Source organism: Meriones unguiculatus, chromosome 2, assembly GCF_030254825.1.
Source record: "Meriones unguiculatus strain TT.TT164.6M chromosome 2, Bangor_MerUng_6.1, whole genome shotgun sequence".
Classification (NCBI taxonomy): domain Eukaryota; kingdom Metazoa; phylum Chordata; class Mammalia; order Rodentia; family Muridae; genus Meriones; species Meriones unguiculatus.
This window is the reverse complement of record NC_083350.1, coordinates 174,009,333-174,032,205: the sequence shown is the minus strand read 5'-3', so window position 1 is coordinate 174,032,205 and position 22,873 is coordinate 174,009,333. Positions and strand designations below refer to the sequence as shown.

The following is a 22,873-nucleotide window of genomic DNA, read 5'->3' as shown; positions in this document are numbered from 1 at the left end:
GCCCAAGGAATCCAACAGATCTGGCCTCTGTAGACTCCAGAATTCATGCACACATACTTACACAGACATACACATAATTAAAGATGATCTTAAAAATAAAATACACTGTCTCAAGAGAACCACTGCTTTTCCACAGCAAAAAAAAAAAGTATGGAAACCCAGATCTTTGTGACTTTCCAAAGTCCACATTCTTTCCGTCATACCATACTGTCTTCTAATACAACTTTATTAAAGATGTTTATAATTTATACTATAATGTGTATGTGTATTTGTGCCCATATGTGTGTGTTCTGTTTGCTATATATTTGCTCTACCACAGCAATGCTCTGAGAGCTTAATGAGGACATGAGAATAGCTGGACATGGTAGTACATGCCTGTAATTCCAGCATTCAGCTGGCAGAGACAGATGGCTCTCTGTTGAGTTCAAAGCCAGCATGGTCTACATAACACATCTGGGACCAGCCAGCCCTACCTAGTGAGAGCCTGTGTGTGCGGAGGGGAGAGAAAATGAGAGAATAAATAAATGTAAACACAATAAGTGCCTAGCACAGGGCTCAACTGGCAAATACTAGTGCTCTTCCTAATGGCCATAGGAGAATGTCTCCCCTATTTTAAAAAAATTTAAAGAAATCCTAATGCCAGTGCAGGGTCACCCCAACATCCTGAAATCTCAGTTCTAAACAATGGCCTAGCAATTCTTCCACTCAGCCGGCATACCACAACTCAGCCACACAAGACTGCCACAGACCCCAAAAGCCACCTGGAGCTGGCAGTCCTGGTGCTGGTGGCTGTGTCGATGATAATGCTGGTGCTTGTGGTGAAAATCAAGGGTGAGAGCAGGAAAGGCCAAACCAGGAAGGTGCGGTTAAGAGAACACTCCGGAATTCTGGAACACTGTGGAGCATCCGAGTGAGGATGGGATTTTCCAGGCAGAAAGCAATTCAGGGAGGGGTTTTACAGCATGAATTCTGAGGACAAGGTGCCCAAAGAAGGAATGTTGGGCATCTGGAAAGCTAAGAATGGGAGAAGCCTCTGGCTGGGGCAACTGTTAGAAATAGCTGTAAACACAGGAGAAGCCGGCAGGAGAGCCAGGAATGACTCTGTAAGCTAAAGCTAGGTATGACCCCAAACCAAAAGTGAGGAACATCAACTACAAACACAGCCAAGCTGTAGATAACAGAAGCCCCGAAACGTCCTGTCAGGACACAGAGTCAAATTAGCTCAGGCTTAGAAAGTGGACAAGAGAACAAATGAAAAAGGAAAATGCAATACAGGCAGGAACCCAGAAGAAAAACGCAAAAAGCCACAGACGGCCCCTGAGTAGCATTAAGGAAGCACAGGTTACCTGGACACAAAATTGCACACAGCTCTCCTGTGCAGGGCAGTCACAGCAGCTGCATCGAACCCAGGTAAGAACCCTCACACATGGGAACAGACATCGTTTGCATCACCTCCTGAAGAGCGGCAATAGAGATGGCCGTCTTAAGTGCTCCTTGTCACATGACTGGACACAGACTGGAGGTGTTAAAGTGGACGGTTCTCTACTGCAGATTGCCAGAAATGAAATGTTAGTATCTCCTTAGCCTTGTGATTTAGACCATCCTCGTAATTAAAAACAAAGCAAACAAACAAACAACAATAAACCTTTCCTTTTCTCCAAGTGCAAAAAGTCCTTCAGAGCAAAGGTTTAATATTCGTTAGGGGCTGAGTTTAGCTCTGAATGTTATGTTCATGTCCTTTAAAGGGCTATCTAACAACTACGTGAAAATTCAGCAACCTGCTTTTCTACTGACCTTCCACTGTATGCAGTTTAGGTTTCATCACCATTTTCACTAGAGCCATCACGTATTTTCTTCTATTCCCTCCCTGGCCCCTGAGTCCTCTGTGTTCCCCATAACAGCCCATTTCTATTTGACAAATACGTAGGGACGACTCCATGACTCTATAAAAAACCCAGGATCCAAAAATGAGAAAACAATACAACATTTGACTTTCTGTGTATGAATTTACTTCACTCAATACGATGATTCCCAGTTGCAGCCATGTTCCCTCAAATGACATAATTTCATCCTTCTCTGTAGCTGAATAAAAGCACCACATTTTCTCCTTCCTATGTCAACAGCCACTGAGGCTGGTTTCATAGCTCAGCTATGAGAATGTTGCTGCAGTGATCATAAGATATGCAAGTGTCTCTGTAACAATCTGCTCTTAAACAACCAATGAGTAAGGAAAATGTTGAGGCAAACTCTAAAGCTCTTAAAAGAAGAGAAAATGGAGATGGGACTCACCAAAACCTATGGAAGTCAGTGGAGGCATGATACACAAGCGGGTCTCAGTGCCCCTGGAGAGCACCAGCAACCCACACCTGCATCAGAAAGTGCAGGAAGAGCTCTGACGACACCCCACTGCTGCACCTCAAGGAACCAGAAAAATCAGGACTTTGAAGAACAGAAGATCATGAAACAGTGAGCTGCTTCTTCAAACAGATGAACAGACAAACCCTAATTAGACTAAGAAAAAGAGAGGAAAGACTCAGATCCAAGAAAGCAGAAATGAAAAGAGAGAGGTTACAATCAACACCAATGAAGTATAAAAGATCATTAGAGATTAGTAGAACCATCATATGCCAACTAATTGGAAAATCTGGAAGAAATGGACTCACAGACTGAAACACATTACCGAGATTCAATCATGAAGAAGCAAAGCCTGAAAAGACCAGGACCGTGAAAGTTACTGAATCAGTAATACAGTCGCCCATGGGGAGGGGGCAAAGCCCGACACAAGACTGAACCGTGTCCCTCCCCCGCTCTACCTAAAGAACAGCTGCCTCATGCCTCTCTCATGAGCAAGAACAAAAGCAAAGAATAGCCAAGCGTGACACACACCCACCATCTCTATGCTCAGGAGGCTTGGGGGCAGGAGAATCAAAAGTTTGAGGCTCCTTTGGGCTACAGAGGGAAAGCCTATCTCAAAGGAGGAGGAGGAAATAGAGAATGTGGTACTTACAGTATCAGCTCACTTTCAAGTATTCCAAGTGTACACAAGGAAAGAATTCTAAATGTAGGCATGAGACCATCATTATGTGAACACCAGAACCAGAGAAGGAAAGGACAAAATGGAAAACCACAGGTCAGGATTACTGATGAACACAGAGGCCACAGTCCTCAACAAAACAATCCAAAAGTGCACTAATTCTTATTAATAATTAATAACTATTAATTATTGATCCATAATTAACAATTCACTGTCATGAATATCAACAGTTCAATACATACAAATCAGTCAATTTGATAAATAAGTGAATGAAGAGCAAATCACATGATCATCCAAATAGATACAGAAAAGGTATTTATAAAATTGAACAAATTAGTTCTAAAATAAATAAATAAATATATATATATATGAAAGTTGGGGAGGGAATATATATGAGCCAGCAGCTACCAAAACACTGAATGGAAGGAAGTTGTCAACCATTTTCCTTTTCAGATTTAGAAGATACGGGTGCTAACTTTTAATTTTATTCAGTTTTGCTTTAGACCTCCTACCCAATGCAACAAGGCAAAAGAAGAAATGAAGCATCTAAACCAGGAAAGAGGAAGAAAAAGTGTTACCATTTGCAAAAGACACAGTCAATGCCAATGTACCAAAAAACTATTTGAACTGATAAAATTTACAATGGTGCAGGACGCAGAAGCAACACACAAAAATCAGGAACTTTAAAAGGAAATACGCTAAGCATGAACTGCCCAAACTACAAATAAACAACACATTTTCATTTATGGTAGCTACAAAAATACAGATAGAATACATAGGAATAAAATGAAAAAAAAGTGAAAGAACCCTACAATGAAACTAAACAATTCTCATTAAAAAAAAAAAAAAAAAAAACTGGAGGACACAAACACACATACACACACACACAGCATCTCATGCTTACAATTGAATCAATATAATTAAAATGTCTGTGTTACCCAAAGTAATTAACATATTTAATACAGCCCTATCAAATGTCAATGACATTCTCAACAAAACTGAAGAAAACAATCCCAGCCGTATCCTCCCAGGAAGAATGGCTAATCTCAGAAAGGCTAGAGAAAAACAAAAGGAACACGGGTGTGAAGAAAATGGAACCCTGCTCACCTCCATGGAGGTACTCAGAGCAGCCATTACGAAAACATGGCCCTTCCCTATGGTCCAGCTATCCCATTACTGGGTACCTCGAAAAGGATGAGGTCAGCATCTCACTGCAGCGCTGCACACGACAGCCAAGGGAACAGCTTAAGTGTTCATCAGCTGCCGAGTATTTAAAGAAACGGTGCTACAGACCTCACACAACCAACGTGCAGTCACAAAAATAATGAAATTTTGTCATTCAGAACACAGCGATTGGGCTCGCTAGATGTGACATAAGCCACATGGAGGAAGACAGCTGCATCCAACTTTCCTCGAATGAGAACACACAAACAGAAGTTGAGACTGGAAAAGAGAGAAAGGGAGCGATGGTTGAACGCTCCGTTACCGTGAGATAAAAACAAGACCCTCCAGTGTGCTAATATCAGCAATGGAACCCATAATTATGTGCTAAAAATTTCAACAGGCTAACAATATTTTAAATTTTAAAGAAATGACACATGTTTGAGGAAAATATCTATGTATAACCTGATTTAACATCTACATATCAAAGTATTTTTATGTATCAGTTAAAATTAAATTAAAAGAAAAATGTCAAAGTGCACAGGTAAATATTTATTGACATGAGTGAAGAAAAAGTGTAAATACAGAATTAAATCATAGAAAAAAGAGAGAGAGTAGAACAGGAGAGATGACTGGCTCAGCAGATAAAAGGTTTTGCTGTTCTTGCAGAAGATGCCAGTTTGGTTCTTTCGCACCCACACAGCAACATAAAACCATTTGTAACTCCAGTTTTAGGAGTTCAAATGACCTCTTTTGGCCTCCGTGGGCTCCTAAGTTCTCATGGTACACATACGTAAAAATTAAAGAAATAGTTTTAAAAGTACCAAGAAGGTACAGGAAATAAATGGAAAAAAAATTTTTGCTTTTTCTCTCATTATCACTGCTTTTGCATATCATTCCCGCACTGAAAAGTAGGCCTGTTTATAAGGCTATGTTTTCTTAAATAAACTGTGAACACATACACAGAGCAAAGCCTTGAAAGCTGTCCAACTTTATACATGGGAGTAAACAAAAAATAGTAGCAGTGTTCAGACCTGCTGGTTGGTGTGTGTGTGTGTGTGTGTGTGTGTGTGTGAGAGAGAGAGAGAGAGAGACAGAGAGAGAGAGAGAGAGAGAGTGAGTGTTCACAGAGGCCAGAGAATCTTCAGGTGTTGTTCCTCAGAATCTATCCTTTCTGGGTTTTGTTTTGATTTGATTTTTAAATTATTTTAGATTTCTTTATCTTACGTTTGTGTTTGCCTATGTGTTTGTCTGTACACCACATGCATGCCTGGTGCCCACAGAGGTCAGAAAAGGGCATCAGATCCTCTGGAACTGGAGTTATGGGTGGTTGTGAATTATCACGCGGTCGCTAGGAAATTGAGTGCTCTTGACCAGTGAGTCGTCCCTCTAGCCCCCTTCTTGATTTTAAGACAGGCTCTCTAACTGGCATGGAATTCACCAAGTAAGAGGCTGCTTGACCAACGGGCCCCAAGAATCAATGGTTTGCACCTCCCCAGTGATGGGGTGACAAGCACACTCCACCATACATAGCTTTCTATATATGGGTTCTGGGGGTTCGGGCCTTCATGCTTGTAAAGCATTTTACCGAGCTGTTCCCCTAACCCCCAGTTCTTAGCACTTCCTCTGAAGTAAATGAAGCCGAGGGAACGCTGCTGTACAATCAGGTGGAGGACCTGCAGGATAAGGAGGCACCTGAGGTCAGGGCCTTAAAGAATTACAACTCGCCGGCTAGCACAGTGTAACTGTCATCACAACTGCTAAAACAGAAAAGACCAGAAACCAGTGAGGTGGCTCCCCTAGGAAGAATGCTTGCCCTGTGCCTGAAATCTGAGTTCAATCCTCAGAACTCACCATTCCTGCAAATTGTCTCCTGACTTCCTCCACACACTTAATATGGTATGCAAGCACACACACGCGCGCAAACATGGACACACACACACACATACACACACACACAAACACACACAAACGCACGTGCATGCACTTACAGGCCACAGGGTAAATGGATGTATTTAGTTTTTGATGACCACAACTCTGTTTAGACCACAACTGTTTAGATGCTACATACTATTCTTTTCAAATAAAAATAATTTTAATTAAAAATGAAAATGTCACACACTTGGCAGGAGTTTTCCCACACTAGCCAACTGATAATCAGCTGGGAAATAGATATTGATACTATATTGGGCTATTAAGGAAATTTCCCTAATGGATAAGTAAGTAAACAAACCTATTGTGCACTTTCTCCATTGAGAAGGGTACTAAGGACCTAGACAATCAGCTGAAGGGCACAGAGAGGTGGTATAAATAGAGCACAGGTCTGTTTTCCCAATCCTCCACACAACAGTGACCTACAGGCAGGAATGTTAACGATGCAATTAAAAGTTCTCTAAAATTAAAACTGCATAAAGGGAAAAAAAGCCTCAGAAGAAATTGTGTTTTCACATCAAACACTGAAGACCGAAGTGGTCACCTATAAACCAACATCATCTGAGACTACTTAAATAACTAGTTTTAAAATCCACATGTGGCATCTTTTTCTTGAAAACCTCAAGGAAAATGTGCTGTGACTAGCAAATAATAGTCATTCGCTAATGTACCTGACTGAGTACCAAGTGCTATCTGGACACCGAAGATGTAGCAACTGAGTCCCTGTCCTTGTCAGCCTCATATGCTGAGAGACAGAGATAAACAGCATGCCCATAAAGAATGGGCCACAGGGAAAGCAACGCCATTGAGTCGGGAGAATGAGAACCACCAGAGAATAACCGGCAAGTCCTACCGTATCTTCAGCGGTCAGACAGCCTATCTGAAGGGGGATACGCAGTGGATACCTAAAGGAGCAAGCCACACAGACAGCTGCCTGAACCAGGCAAACAGATCAGCACGTGCCCAGGGCCAGACCGTGACCATGCCGAGACACGACAAAGGGCAGCAGTCAGGGCGAGCCCACGAAAGCCAGTGGGAGAGGACCTGGTATTTGCAAGCGACTGGCTTTGGGGGGTGACCAGTAAGGAAAGCAGAGAGAGAGGAAGAATAGAAGCTGCCTTTCACTAGCTTCCTGTCATGCACCCAAGTCCCCAGGAAAGGGCACTATCTGATTTAATCAGACTCCATCCTACAAGTCGGGGGAGGCAGCACATATACTACTTCTTTTATGGATGAGCCGCCCGGCTGGTAAAAGGGCAACAACAATTTAAATGCAGAGCCTTCCAACTCCAAAGTTCAAGGCAGCTTCTCCAAAAATGCCAGCTCCAAAAAAAGAGTGTTTCCACACAGGAACTCAAAAGAAGGCACTGGAGGCAAGAGATGTTCGCAGGCCCCCTTCAGCCTCACACCATTTTCACATAAAGGCAAAGAGACTCGGTACACCTTTACCTACAACATACAACATACAGAAAACGTTCAATCACATGACTATGCATTTCCATGTTCCCAAACCAGGGTTCTCCTATGCTCCCCGCTTGGAGTTGAGGGAGGAGATTAAGAGCAGGTAGTCCCTGGAGCTGGCTGGTTCCCTCGGGTTTGGAAACTTAGATGGGCCAATGACTCAGATCTGTAACATCGCTTTGCAAAAACTTCTCCAAGATCTAAGAGCTGCAGATGAAAACCGTGAGGGTAGTCCTGAGAGGCTTGGTGGAGAGATAAGTGAGCAAATGTTTGCAATGTTCTAAAATGAAAAAGATAAGCAAGAGTAAAATTAGGCAGTGCTGAGCTAGTTAGCTTCAGTTTAAGTTGTAAATTGTATAATACTGCACCAAGATAGATTTGCTACACAGCTATTTGTTAATGCGTTACTCTACACTGGATCTGGAGACATGATAAAGGGCATAAATAATTACCCTGTTTGACAGCCAGAAAAAACCACGACGCTGGTGATGGTGTATGACAATGCCAACCTAGGGTCAAAATGGGGTTCTCCAGGCTATGCTAACCCAAGATAAACCAGCAGGCCTACCTGCCATGCAATAAACTGGCCATGTCTGGAAAAAGTTCTCCTCGCTACAATCTGGAGCAAGTGAAAGCCACTACTAGAATCTAGTAGTAGAGGCCAGGGTTGTGCCTAAAACCCTACAGCACATACAACAATCCCACAATAAAAACTGAAGGACTAGCCACAGGAGATACCTCGTCTAGCATGCACAGGCCCCAATACCACAAAAGATAAGAGAGGAGGGAGGAGGAGGGAGGGAGAAAGAGAGGGAAAAAAGGCAGAAAGAGAGAAAGAAAAAGAGAGAGAAACAAACAAACAAACAAAGAAACTATCCAGCCCCACATGTCAATAGTGTTAAGACTGGGAAACCCTAGTCTAGAGTTACTAAGAAAAAGAGGTAATATTTTTGAATATTACTAAACTGGAAGAGTCAGTGCAGGGGGCGGGGGAGGGGGAGAATACTGACAGATTATAATTTTAAAGAAAATAGATTGTCCAAACCACCCTGTAGGTGGTACTTTGCCATTTTTATCCGATGTTCAAGTCCACAAGTGATATTTCTGCCCCAATAAAAGTCGGTTTAACTGGCATGAGGGTGAATTCACCTGCCAAGGCTAACAAGCAGGCCTTCATTTCCTCCCTTGCACCCCGCAGAGCCAACCCGGGCTAATCTCCCAAGCTCCCCCAAGGCCCTAAGTGGGGCTGTTTCTCCAGCACACTCTGCATTTCCCTGCCACACAGTGAAGAGAACCCTGCTGCCGCCGCCGCCACTGCTTGGATTGACCAGCCCACCGAGAACTTCAGGCAAAGGGCTGAGTGGTGCTGGATGTTACAAGATCCCTGCTTGGCGCACTTGAAGGAGTAACAGGGAAAAGATGGATGCAAGCCACCTTCCCCTCTATGGCAGCTGTTGGCCAGTGACTATTCAGACCCAAGGTTTCAAAGGACTTGCATGTGGCAAAAATGTCCCACAGGAGCTGGGACAGCAGTCACAGGAGGGTGAAGCTAACTCAGAATGCACTATCCCCAGGTTGCCTCTGCCTCAAGAGCAAAATGCTTCCCTCACAGGCACAAGGCCCTAGAGTCAATCCCTAGCACCACCCAAAATAAAACAACACTTTCTCCCCCCTTAATAACTGTAAGATTTAATACAGTAATCATGTTTTCTCAAAGTAATTCCTCTAAGTATATATATATGCACATACATATATGTGGTATGTATATGTGTATATGTATATATGTGTGTATATGTATATATGTCTACATACATTGTATATATGTATATACATATGTTCTATATATATTATATTCAAATAATCTTCACATACTGGCAAAGATTGTGTCTGGGTTACACTGGACAACAGAAGAAAGGAAACATTGTAGGATGAATTTAGGCTTCTCAGCAGCAGGACGGATCAGCCTCTGAAGGATTGAACTCCAAACTGCCTTGCAGAAGTCTCTTCATTGTGACACAAAAGGCACCTTTAGCAAGTCAGTATCAAAACCTCTTATCTGATCTATGGGTTGTCTGAAAACTATTACCCAAGCCACTCTCAGCCGTAGGAGACTTCTTGGGTTACCACGGATGTCTCTGGACTAAATTATGCAGAGGTTCTGTAAATCCTTCAGCAAGAGCAACTCCATAAATCTCAGATAACAATCACACTATCAACAAAAGGGCTACTTCAAAGCCTAGGTGCCATCACTTGGGAATTCATGCCAGATACAATGGCTCTGCTAAAATTCTGCTACAGATTTTATCCTATGCACAAACCTTTAAGCCTAGGTGTAGTGCTTTCCCACTTTCCTGTAAGTTACTGAAGTGAGTTACTGATAGTAGAAACCTCTATCAGAAACAGGGGCATCCCAGGAGCGCCAAGAATTTGCAGCTGGTATCTGAAATGAGAAAAATCTTTTGGAAAAACTATGCCATCAACCTATGAAATCCGTATTAACATCAGGTAGTTAACATCAAAACTGCTTTGCAAGTATGGACTTCTGTTTTTTTTTGTTTTGTTTTGTTTTTTTAAAGTACTGTATGCATAATGGTTCATTAGTTTTGACAAATCTATTATTCAAATGCCTAAGAAATTAATAGGGAAACCTGGGTATATCAGAACTCTCCCGTGTTTCTTACACCTCTCCAAATCCAAACCTCTTCTAAAATTAGAAGTAAGGGCTGGAAAGATGACACACAGGTAAAGAGCAGCGGCTATTCTTCCAAAGGACTAGGGTTTGATTCCTATAATCCACAGGGCAGCCCACATCCATCTGTAATCCAATCCCAGGGATTCAATACCCTCTTCTGGCCTCAAGGCACCAGGCACACACACAGTGCAGAGAGATACATGCAAACAAAACATCCATACACATAGATAGATAAATAAATAAATAAAGTAAGTTAGAAAATTAAAAAGCTTTATTTTTTTACAAAATATACTTTTATCTTTAATTCTAAGCTGCATCAAATGAGTGATGTTTTGTAAAAATCTGTCAGTTTTTGCTTCTCATGTTATGCTTCAGTATTTGAAGAATTATCATAAACTAAATGGCACTAAGGAAAATAATTAAAAGTTAATTATATAAGCATATTACTTTAATCACCTCTCATTAGCTAACACAAAAATTAGTCATGTTAGCAGGGCCACCTACACCTTGGATTTTAAGCCATTTACTTCACTATATTAAAATAAGGCTTTTACTTTCATTCTCTCCAAAGGCTAGTATAACGAAGGTTGTTGGGTATGCTGACACTGGGCTATTGTGCAATAGCTCACAGTCGTAGTTGTAAAATAACACGTACCCACACATCTCAGCATGGGAAGTTCCAAACACAGTAACTTCATGCCCAACTCTAGAAGCTACCCCAGCCTACTCTTTTACACTAACACAAGCTTATTATGCCCCTGCACTAGCTGGCCCCTAGGCCAGGAATGTTCTCCCTGCAGGTCTTAATATAGCCAAGGCCTCGTAATTTAATTCTTAGTAAAATGTCACTTTATCCAAGCAGCCCTTCCTGTCTATCCAACCAAAAGAAGCATACTCAATGGCCTATATCTCCTATTTATACTTTTAATTGCATTGCGAATCACCACTTGATACTTTCTAATTTTTAAAAAATAACTTTCTATTTTCCTACTAGAATGCAGATTTCATGTCTGGGCAAGACCTGTGAACACCTATAACCCTAGGACTCAGAAGTCTGAGGCAGGAGGATAGCTAGTTCCAGGCTGTCCTGGGTTATATGACGAGACATGTCTCAAAGGAAACAAACACACACAAAAAAACAAAAAGCAGGTCTTCCCTACCCTGGAGGCTACTCTAATTCCAGCCCCTAGAACCATGTCTGGTGTAATGTAATGCTTAATGAAGGAGTCTGGGAAGAGTGACTGAAGGATGATGGATGATGGAGGGATGAGTGGATTGATAGCTGGATCAATGATGGATGGATCAATGGACTGATGATGAAACAAAATTTATAATTGTACTATAAGACTAAAATGCAAGCTCTTAAGGAAAATTTTAAGAAAAGAAATTGGCATGCTAAGGATTGAATCATTATTAAGAAATCTGGTAAATCCTAATTATGTCCAGGTTATTCCAATACATAATCTCATGCAAACCTTTACAAACCTCTACAAGGTACTACTTATTACGTCTATTTGTTATACACAGATGGGACTGGGAGAGTTCAATGGCAAAATTTACATGATTTACATCCCACTGATGCTAAGATAGTCCTTTTTCCACTCCTTTGATATGTAAGTTTAATTGTTTATTACAAACCACACAGACACACGTACACAAGTGCACATGAACAGGAACTTGGGTGGTGGTTGTGTTTTATTCTGTTGTTGTCACTGCTGTTTGAACCCAGAGCTTTTCTTGTGCCTGCTAGCCAAGCACCCTAACACCGAGCTACGTCTCCAGCTGCAATGCATGTGTTCATGGTATCACTCGTGGGGTTGTTTGTTTTGCTTTGGATTGTGTAAACTATGTTTTGGTCCGGGTTTGGTGCTGCTGGGAACAGACAGACAGCATTGCACGTGCTAGACAAGCACTCCAGGACTGAGCTCCACCTTCGGCTCCCATTTGTTCATCTTACGGCTGCCTTTAAGTGACCTCAGAGCAACTGGAAGTCTAGTACAAGGCCAAAGCTGTGACTCTTGCTGTGACTGACAATAATAAGGAAGTCCTGATGACAGCTGTGCTGGGTATAACAGAAAAAAAAATCCTATTGGAGCAGGATGTCTGGTCAGGAAACATGGGAGATGGAGAGAAAAAGGGCCCTCCTCAGTCTTCTTGTTCTGACTGACACCTGTCAGTCGCTGACATTCAAAAATCTACATACACTCATCAAGGTCACCCACAGAATGTACTCTCATTTCTAAGAAACATCACAAATGAGGTTGTGGAAATGGCTGTGAACTATGCTTATGTTTAAGCAAGGCTCCCCTTTTTTCGGTGTTTTTATCTCTTCTAGCACTCCCCTGTCCACCTGCAAGCCTGCACAAGCCAAAAAGTGGCTTGTCACTGAATAAGAAAATAAGTATACCACCCAGACCTTCCCTAATATCTAAACCTTGCTGCAAATTAAGTAACTTCCAAGCCCTGAAACCCGTGACACACACTGAGCTTGACACCACACCAGGCTCTTCGGGTGTCTTGTCCTGCTGCTCAATCAGTAAATGGACTAACCCTGCTTCCCCCTGAGCTGATGAAACTCCTTTCTGTGGCCTCTGAGGCTCTGTGGGGACACATCAGCCTGCTTTGTTGGCATTTCCTATGGCCAGTGACACTGTCACCCAGTGAGAATATTTACAAGTTCAAGGTCCTTCAGCCTCTTTGCTGGCCAAAGCATTTGGTTCTAATGAAAATGAAAGAGGAGTTCAAAGAAACCACCTAGAACACTCTCTAAACATTCTACAAAGACCACCTAAAAATAACTCAACAGAGTGGCTTCGACCTGAATAACATTGTCCCACGCAGCTTCCTTTCCAGCGCAGATGAGAATATATGCACGCCGTTATATATAGAAACCTAACTGCTGACCCTTGAATGAGCCACACAGCTGTCCTCCAGAGAACAGCCTCCGCCATCCCTGGGTCTCCCTGCACTGCCTCTGCGGCTCTAAAACACAGAACCAACTGTACCGAACAGTCACAAGTAACAAAACCTCAGCAAGTTTTCCTGGCAGTTATACCTCCTATCCTCAGAGGACATCCACCTGTCACAGGCCCTCCCTCCTGCCACTATCTTCCGTAAGGCTGTGTCCAAAGTGTTCTCAACCTCTGGGTCACGACCCCTAAGGACCTCATGTATCAGAAAACCTGTGTTTCAGCTATTTACGTTATGGTTCGGTTCATAGCAGTAGCAAAGTTACAGTTATGAAGTAACAATGAAAAATATGATTGAGGGTAAGGAAAACATTAGGAACTGTATTAAAGAGTCGCAGCATTAAAAAGGTTGAAAACCACTGCTCTAAGCTAACAGAGCCCCATACTGCTGCTTCTTTACCAGGCCAATCTGCCTTCCCAGCCTACTTCCTCTTGTTACATATTTACATTAGACATATATTGCAAAGAACTGAGCTATATTTTTAAGCAGCTAAAATGTTTGCAGGCTACAGTTAAAGAAGCATGCTTAATTTCTATGTTGCTGAATGAGATGAGAAGATCAGTAAAACCTTAAATGCTAAAATTGACATCTAAATTCATACAGAGTATTTATTGTCACACATACAAACGGTACATCACTGGAGAGTGGAAATGCCATCAGAATACAGTGATAACAGCTGGGGCGATTAACCCGGCATCAAAGCCACACAAAGAATCTCAGCAGGAAGCAGCACGGGTGACACCCGAGACTTTATGGAAATGGGCAGTTCCCATGGTTTTTAAATGCCTGGGAATATGGAGGCTTAAGACTCCATGACTGCTTTTGCTGGGTACATGAAATGCCCTACACAGAAGACATTCTAGCACCGACCAATGGTACCACACTTCAGAGGGGGGAAATCGAGCTACTCAGGTAAAGTGGGGAAATAAGACAAACTATTACATACTCACAATTCAAATGTAAAACTAATACATTAGCATACGAGAAAAGTAACAGGTCATTATTATCTCTAAATATGAAACTACTAAATTTGATTGCTTGAGTTTTAGCTACAAAGGAAAAAAACAATGTTGAAGTCAAACATGAATAACAAACAGCAAAACATACTAACACACGTTAAAAAAAAAAAAAGAGTACAATTTCTTTACATGGAAAGAATTCTTACAACTTGATCAGAAAAATTCCCAACTATGCTATAGAAATATGGTTCTACACACTGCTCACAAGACAGAAATGCTAGCAAGTGACTTGCAGCATAAGAAGACACTCAGGTTCGCTCACAAGTAAAAAACAAAAATTAAAATAAAACTACTTAGACTTATCCAACCAGCGAAGATCAAAAGTTAAAATGCACAGAGCTATGGCAGAGTATGACGGCCAACTGTTTATTTCTAGTACATGAGGGTCAGCGATGCTGGAAATTCGAGGCCAGCCCTGACTATGTAAGACTTATCTCAAAAGCCAATAATAATAATTATAACACTACAGTACTCGAGCAGGAAAGTGAGAAGCTAGCCCCTGGAAACTTTCTTTCTCAGTGCCAGTGGTTGAAGCCTGGGGCCGTGAGCATGCTAGATAAGTACTCTACCACAAAGCTAACTGGGCTATATCCCCATGTCTGTCTGTCTGTCTGTCTGTTTGTCTTTTTTTTGAGATGGGAGTCTCATCTATCTCAGGCTGGCCTCGAACTTAACCTATATACATAACACAGACTGTCTTCAAACTCCTGGTGCTAACAAATTGAATTATGATTTGTTCTCATTGTTCTTGCTCGGGGGTACAAAGGCTCAAACTCACAGCCTTATACACATGAAGCACGCACTCTATCACTAAACTGCCATGCACAGGTCTTTCGAGATCAGCACTAAGGAAGTATAAGCTGGTCACCCTTTGTAAAACTCTACTGGGCAAACAGTATCAAGGTTGGAACTATACATACTCTTTGACACGTTAATTAATGTTTAGTTCTGGGAATTTATACTGACAAGATCCGTGTGGGAAAAGCATGTGTGAAGAGTGTTGAGTGTGTGGCACCATTTGAAAAAGCAAAAAACCTGGGCAACCGTCAGTGTCCATCAGCAATGAGTGGTCAAATGGCAGTTCGTCTGTGTAATGAAACACTGGACAGCCAGAAAGAACTCAACAGATCTGCCTGAATTAATCCTCAAAACACACTCAGGGAGCAACACGAGGCACAGAAGCTTCCTTGCTGCTGTTTATTCAAAAGGAGAACTAGAATCAAACAGACGGGTTTGCACACACTTAAAATGTTGCCCAAGAAACGAAAGGAAACTGACAATGATGGTCCCCAGAAGAAGGGAGATCTGGGTTAAAGATGATTTTTAAAATATTTTTATTTTATGCTTATGAGTATTTTGCCTGGATGCATATCTACACACCACTTTGGGGAGGCCAGAAGATGGCATCAGATCCCCTGGAACTAGAGTTATGGACAGCCATGAGTTGCCATGTGGGTACTGGGAAGTGAACCCAGGTCCTCTGGAAGAGCGGCCAGTGATCTTAACCCCTCAACCATCTCTCCAGCCCCAAGAATTTTATTTTTTTAATTGAGCATACTTTCACATTGTGTGAGATTTTTAGCTTGACTGTTCTATGTTATAAAGTAAAACATCGTTTACGTTACTGTCAGGCTTACAAGGCTTCGAAATCACAAACTTTTCTTTACAAATGGTTGTTTTCTTAGGCTTAGAAGCAAGGGCTTGCCACACAAGTGGGAGGGTCTGCCTCAGATGGCCAGAGCCCAAATTCAGCAGAGTAGGACAGTACAGGTATAGAAAACCAGTGTTCCTGAGGCAGGATGGGAAGCAGAGGCAGGTGACTCTCTAGATCTTCACAGGTCAACTGACCTGATTTACCCAGAAGCAACCGAGAGCCTGTCTCAAACAAGGTAGAAGGCAAGACAACCCAAGGTTGTCCTCTGACCTCACACACATGCCATGGCGCACGCAAATGCCATGGCACACGCTCACCCTCACTCACATATACATACAGACTTACACATACATAAATAAACATATAGTTGTATACATATAAATAAGCACTGCTTTGCAAACATATAAAATAATAATTATGGGGGGAAATTGGGAGGAGAGAAGGGAGGGAGCACCCTTGGGATCTAAAGTAAATAAACTGAAATTTTTTTAAAAATCCCTTAAAATTATTATTATTATTATTATTATTATTATTATTATTATTATTTCTTATTCAGATCTTTAAATTCTACAGAACCTACAAGGTGTTCTCAGAAGAAAAATTTCTAAATATTTTTCCTCTAAAACTTCAGACAACAATTAGACCATTAAACACAGTAGTTTAACACAAATATTTAAATACCCAGCCTGCTAGAGTAGACACACACTTTATAAAATATCATTGGATAAGATAAATAAATAAATAAATAAATAAACAAACTGAGTACACTGGCCAAAACTGAGTGTTCAGGAATGAGAAACAACTTACCAGTTTGCCAAAGGCTGAAAAAGCTTCCAGTGACCATTAGAGCAATCTTGGAGCCAGGTAGGCTGGTCAGAGGAGATTCTTGACCATCACTTCCCCAGACAATCACCATTCTGCCTTCCCACTTTCAGCTTGTTGGTGAGCACACCTTTCCTTCACATTCCCACTCAGTCTTGACATGAGGCTTCTCAGAGGCAAACACACATTTCCGCTGTAAACTAACCATACGGCGGACCCCAGCTCTACACAAGGCCAGTGTTTAGCACAGACTGGGACCATAATAAGGTCCTGCTAAGATAGACAGGTCAGATGATTCTGTATGGAAATGAAAAAATACTAATTTTTAATTAAATAATTATTAGGTCCAACTTTTTGTAGAATTTTGAAAGGTGGGCTTCAGATTATACCTTAGATTATACTGTAGATATGCTGGGCTGGGAAACAGCATGTGTTAGCCAGACCTCATTCATTGCCACTCTCTACATTGTGTGGCATTCTCAGTGTGGTTTGTTTGTTACTTTTTCTTTGTGCTGTCTCATATCTACTATAGCTCCCTAATTTTGAAAGCCACAGACAAGAACTTAGAAGACATTTGGCCTGGTCTTAGAAAAGTTAGGAAGACAGCTCAGTGGCTAAGAGCATATCCCTGTGCAAGAATGAGGACCTGAGTGTGGACTTTCAGCACCCACACAAGAAGCCAGGATGGCCCGGCCATGAGACCGAGACAGGAGGACCACTGGCTCCTGCTGGCTGCCAGCCCAGCCGGAGGTTCAGTGAGAGACCCTGTCTGAAGGGAATTAAGGCAGAGAGCGATAGAGAAGGATGCTGAACATTTTCCTCTGATCGAAGCTTGTACACGCATAGACTCATATACCACATATACCACACACACACACACACACACACACACACACACACACGCACACACGCACGCATACGCATGCATGCATCAGCACTTCTCTGACAGAAAGGACCCCTGTGGCCTTCACTGACGATAAGAGATGTAGCTCTTGAAGAATACACATTTACACCATCGCCCAGACATTCCACTGACCCATAAAGAGGCCACAGTGAACTTCCAGAAAAGATACTGTTTATTCCCAACCATTTCTATTTTGGAAAGCAAAATATTTTAAACATTCCATCAGCTATAAGCAGGGATATATCATAGAATAACACGGCTCAATAACCAAGCATTTCTGAAGTACCCTTAAAAATTAAGTCAGGTTAAGCGGATTATTTAGGATGAACGTGAAAACACTTAACTTGTAAATTGGAAGTGAAGGGCAGACAACGGAGAGCACTTACCAGCAAGTCTTCTTAGCGCTTCGAGTCTGAGATTTTCCTCAAAAAGTACATGCTACTTTTGAAATAATAAAAATGCATATGCAAAAGCTTTTAAAAATCTAAATATGCTTTGTTAAATATGCTATGTTTTTAGAAATAACTCTAGTGCTTTAGAAATCAATTAAATAGAAGTAAAGTTTATACATGTTTTTCAACACCAAGTGTCGCAGAGAAATAAGCTTTTCATACAGACCAAATGGACTCAACCTCTCAATCCTAAAATTCTTTCACAGCACAAGCCAACCCTGACACTTGTTCAGAGTTCTGTGTGAGGCACACCGGTGCCATATATCCTGAGAAGGGCCTAAAGGTGACTAGCACGCCATCTTTACCTCCTATAACGTGGGTTTGTGATGGTGCTAAAAACACACACCCTGAGCATACAATGGATGGGACATACCTCTCTGCAAAAGGCCAGGAAAATTCCTGTGAACTGAAACAAATACGTCTGTGAGAAGATGACAGAATAGCACACATCTGGCCCCGTGACAAGCAGACTGAGGGAGTGGCTGCTCATGGCATCAGGCTTCCCTAAGACAGGGTCACACCTGTAACCCTAGTGCTCAGGATGCTGATGCGGGGAAATCAGTGTGAGTCTGGGGCAGCGTGGATGACATAGTGAGATTCGGACCAACCCAGCCGACACAGTGAGACCCTGTCTTAGGGAAAAACAAAACAAAAAGTCCTAGATAAATAAAATAAGTCAATAGCCCAAAACCTAGCAGTGCAATTCTAACATACCCATGGGAAAATTTAGCACAGGCAAGCTAAGTACAGAGAGGTCAAAGAGACACATACAAGGGGAGAAGTTGCCAGGGTCTTCAGAATTTGTATGTCCTCTGCTTTGATTGTGAAAGGAATCAGAAAGGGCCTCAAATTCAATCTTTATTCTTCCAGAGAAGCTGCCTTGTGAAAACTTTCCTCCAGTTCTCTGAACGTGCCCAGACAGAGGCTGGGCAAACACATGGCAGTCAGGGCCTCTAGAAGGTGCCTGCGCTCGGCCTAACCACCTCCTTCCACACGGGAGATGAGTCACCCAGCACTGCGCAGGCTCCTCCACCACAGGCTGCCTCCCTGTGCTTTGCAGAGGGGACAGCTAAGAAGCCCCGTGCAGCGGGACCTGTTTCTTTTAGTATAATACACGACTGTGTGTTCAGTGAACTTCTATAGCTTGGGAAAATAAAAGCAGAGAACACATCACCCATGTGTAGAAGACCTGCAGGATCCCTCAGCCTCTCCGTGCACAAACATAACAGCCCCAGGGAATCCCTTTCCAAAAGACATGCTTTGAAAGCAAAAGGGGGAGAAAAAGGCATCTAATGAGGGCAGCCATACTGCTCCACCTAGCTACCATAAGGACTTGCACAAAGCATGAGGCGACGGTCTACATGACAGTATTTTTTCCCCTAAAAAAAGAAAAAAAATATTCTTTCCCTAAATAGACAAAGAGAACAAGAACAGAAGCTGCGGATAGTGGTAATATTCATTTCTTTCTTGCTCGTTTCCTTTTGTAAAGGTGACAGGAACTTATGATTTTTATTTATCTATTCTTCTCTCATACATTATATCCCTACTGCAGTCTCCCCTCCCTCCAACCCTTCCAGGCCCACACACACACACCGCCCCTTTCTCCCACATCCAATCCATCTCCTTTTCACTTCAGAAAAGAATTTGTGCCTTGTGTTACTGTAAGTTGATATTCTGTGTTTAGTTAATATTCTATTTCCTGAGTTGAATGTTGAGTGAGATCAGTGTGTAAAAATTCATCAAGCTGTAGAATTTTGCTAGTTGTTCTTTGAACATGTGTATGGCTGTAATAGCCATGTTTTTAATATCATCATTCAGGAAGCAGAAGTAGGCAGAGCTCTGTGAGTCCAGAGCTGGTCTGTGGGACCAGCCTAGTCTACATAGTGAGTTCCAGGCCAGCCAGGACTATACAATGGGACTTTGTCTCAAAAAAAAGAAAAAAAGAAGAAAAGGAAAGAGAAGAGAAGACAAGAGAAGACAAGAGAAAAGAAAAGAAAAAGAAAGTGGTGAGAGGAAGCTTGATGAGTGAGGAAGCACTGGCTGCTCTGTCAGGGCCCAGGTTCAGCTCCCAGCACCCCAAGGAAGCTCACAACCCCAGGTCCAGGCATCTGATGATCTCTTCTGACCTCTGTGAGCAAGAGACATGCAAGCAGTCTACATACCTACTTGCAGGTGAGCATTCATACACATAAAATAAAAACAAATAAAGCCTTTTTTAAAAAATGCAAACAAATAAATGGAATTTAAATGGAAAACTAATTTCATTAGGTTCTTCACTAAACTAAGATAATTTGAAAAAAGAAAAGATGATAATAGCACTGAGGATATGGTTCAGTGGCTAAGAACATTTGCTGTTCTTGCAGAGGCCCTGGGTACCTGTCCCAGCATTCACACGGTGGCTTACAACTCCAGTTCCAGGGGGATATGACCCCTCTTTCTGTACTTTGAGGGCAGTTGACTCAAAAACAGTGCACATAAACCCATGCAGGCAAACACTCATATGCATATATAAAATAAAAATAAATAAAATGTTAAAAAAAAATGATGGTGGTGGTGGTGGTGATGATGATGATAGCTAATAGTTAAAGCACTACAGTGGTAGTGATGATGATGATGATAGCTAACACTATGGTGATAGAAAGCACTATAGTACCAGGCACTCTACTGAAAATCTTTACATACACTTTTCATACACTTTACATAGGATTACATAGCATGCCCTTATATATCAAGGAAGGATTGGGCCACGGGTGCCCTATGAATGTGTCTGTCTACAGTAGAGTGTGGCGACTCAGATCTAAAATTCACAGGACTCACATGGCTGAGGAAGCTTGGGGCTACAAAACAAGACCCAGTCTCAAGACAGAAAAATCCGTCTACAGTCTAGCTCCTCGGGGGAGCTGGTACAACCAGAGACTTGGCTCTACAGTGCTGCCTTGGGCTCAGTCCAAATGCTCTACACTGTCAAGAAGGAAAAAAAACGTCCAATCAAACAAGAATGAAGACTTGAACACAGAGAACCACATGTGAGTGCAGCCTGTACTGTCCTCACCACACACAGTAGTGGGTGTGAGCCCCGTGGCAGAGAAGAAGATTCTGAGTTCACAACACATCAGTGACTCCCCCAGGAATACACAGCGATGCATGGCCCTGGATTCAAAACTGGGTCTCCAGGGCTTCAAAGGCCAGGCGGTCTCCAGTCCCTTCCCGGATACTGGAGTAAGTGATGAGGCAGAACGGACACTTAGCCTGTCGACCCAAAACTGAGAATTGAAAAGAAGCCATTAATTCGTCTTTACCTAAATCCGCCTCTTTCTTCCTCTAGGCTTCAAGATCTTTCCTATAATAACAATTGCTTTTTTCAGAGGTGAGTGGGCATGGTTTGGTTTGGTTTGACTTAGAAGACAATGTAATGACAGAAACATGCTAGCTGTAAGTGACCACAACACAAAACTAGGAAAACATTTTCAAGTATCTCATTACAGAAGCTTCCTAGTAAGCAAAGCCAGGTTGACTCAGTAGGTGGAACGCTCACCTAGGATGTATGAGGCCCTGTGTTCCATCACAAGTACCCTATACATACACTGGGCATGGCGGCCCATGTCCATACTTTCAGAATTTGGTGAACAGAGACAGAAGGATCTGAAATTCAAAGATATCCGAGCCTACACAGTGAGTTTGAGGCTAACCTGGGATATATATATATATAAACTTAAACCTTAAACTCGGTGTGTTTTGTACATGTGTGGGTACATATGTATGTGTGTCCATGGAGGCCAACTGTCAGCTGTCATCCACCATGTTTGAAACAGGGTCTCTCACTAGCCTGGAGCTCTCACAGTAGTCTACACTGTGGCTGCCTGGATTGGACATGGGTCCTCACACATGAAGAGCAAACACTTCACAGCTAAGCCATCCATCTCCCAGCACCCCTTTAAGTCCTTTTGATGGGTATGAGGAACTTCTGGTTTCAGTACCTTTAAGAGGCTCAAGACATGCTTTTTGCAACACCTAGTTCTTGTGATAGGACAAGATTTCTCAATCTCCACAATACGAAATGTGGACCTGATACAGTCATACAGTTGTCCTGGCCATGAAGAATGCTTGAGCGGCATCCCTGGCTCTATTCACTAGAAAACAATAGGGCAGCATTCCCTCACAGTTTCGGCAATCAGTATCTTCCCAAACGCTGCCAGGAGAATCCCGCAGATGCGGTACTGTCACATTCAGAACCACTGGAACTAGACTCCAATTCTAACAAACCTTAAATCTTCTTACCTTTCACCTCCTCTCACACTGTCCCCACTGTGCTGTCCCCATCTACATTTGTTGTTTTATGAGCAGTATTTGCTTCACATATTCAAACAAGTGCTATGTTCTCATTTTTTATCTCTCCCCAAGCCTCAATTAATTCACTATATTTGGACTGGCTCAACACGAGGTCAACCTAAAATGCACCCTAAAAGAACAGGGGTGATCCTGAGTAAGGAGCGCTTGGAAGTTTCTTATCCAGGCTGTACATTCCTAACCTAAACATCCACAAGCCCTAAAAGCAGTGGCGCAATACTCAAAAGTTTTAGATCCGAGATCTCCAGACTAGCAAGGCTTAATTGGCAGAGCCTACATAAATATCTCAAAATCTAAAAATCAGAAATACTTCTGTATGAAGTATTCTGGATGAGGGATTTTCATCCTACATACTCATGTAACTTCCCTGTAAATTTGAAATTATAATTTCCATTTTTAAGGTTATAAAAATATATAAGAAATAT

At 42.1% G+C, this 22,873-nt stretch overlaps 1 protein-coding gene across 2 annotated transcripts in view; it reads right to left on the bottom strand.

Annotated features, from left to right (window-relative positions):
- Ppm1l (protein phosphatase, Mg2+/Mn2+ dependent 1L) overlaps positions 1-22,873 on the bottom strand; it is a 282,442-nt gene that overhangs the window by 243,999 nt on the left and 15,570 nt on the right. Inside the window, exon 1 of one of the 2 annotated variants that reach the window (XM_060378422.1) lies at positions 1,347-2,434. The exons of the other annotated variant lie outside the window; for it this stretch is intronic. The gene's annotated coding sequence lies outside the window, so the exon portion shown is untranslated. Of the gene's footprint in view, positions 1-1,346; positions 2,435-22,873 lie in introns of those variants that run through there. 2 annotated transcript variants of the gene reach the window in all.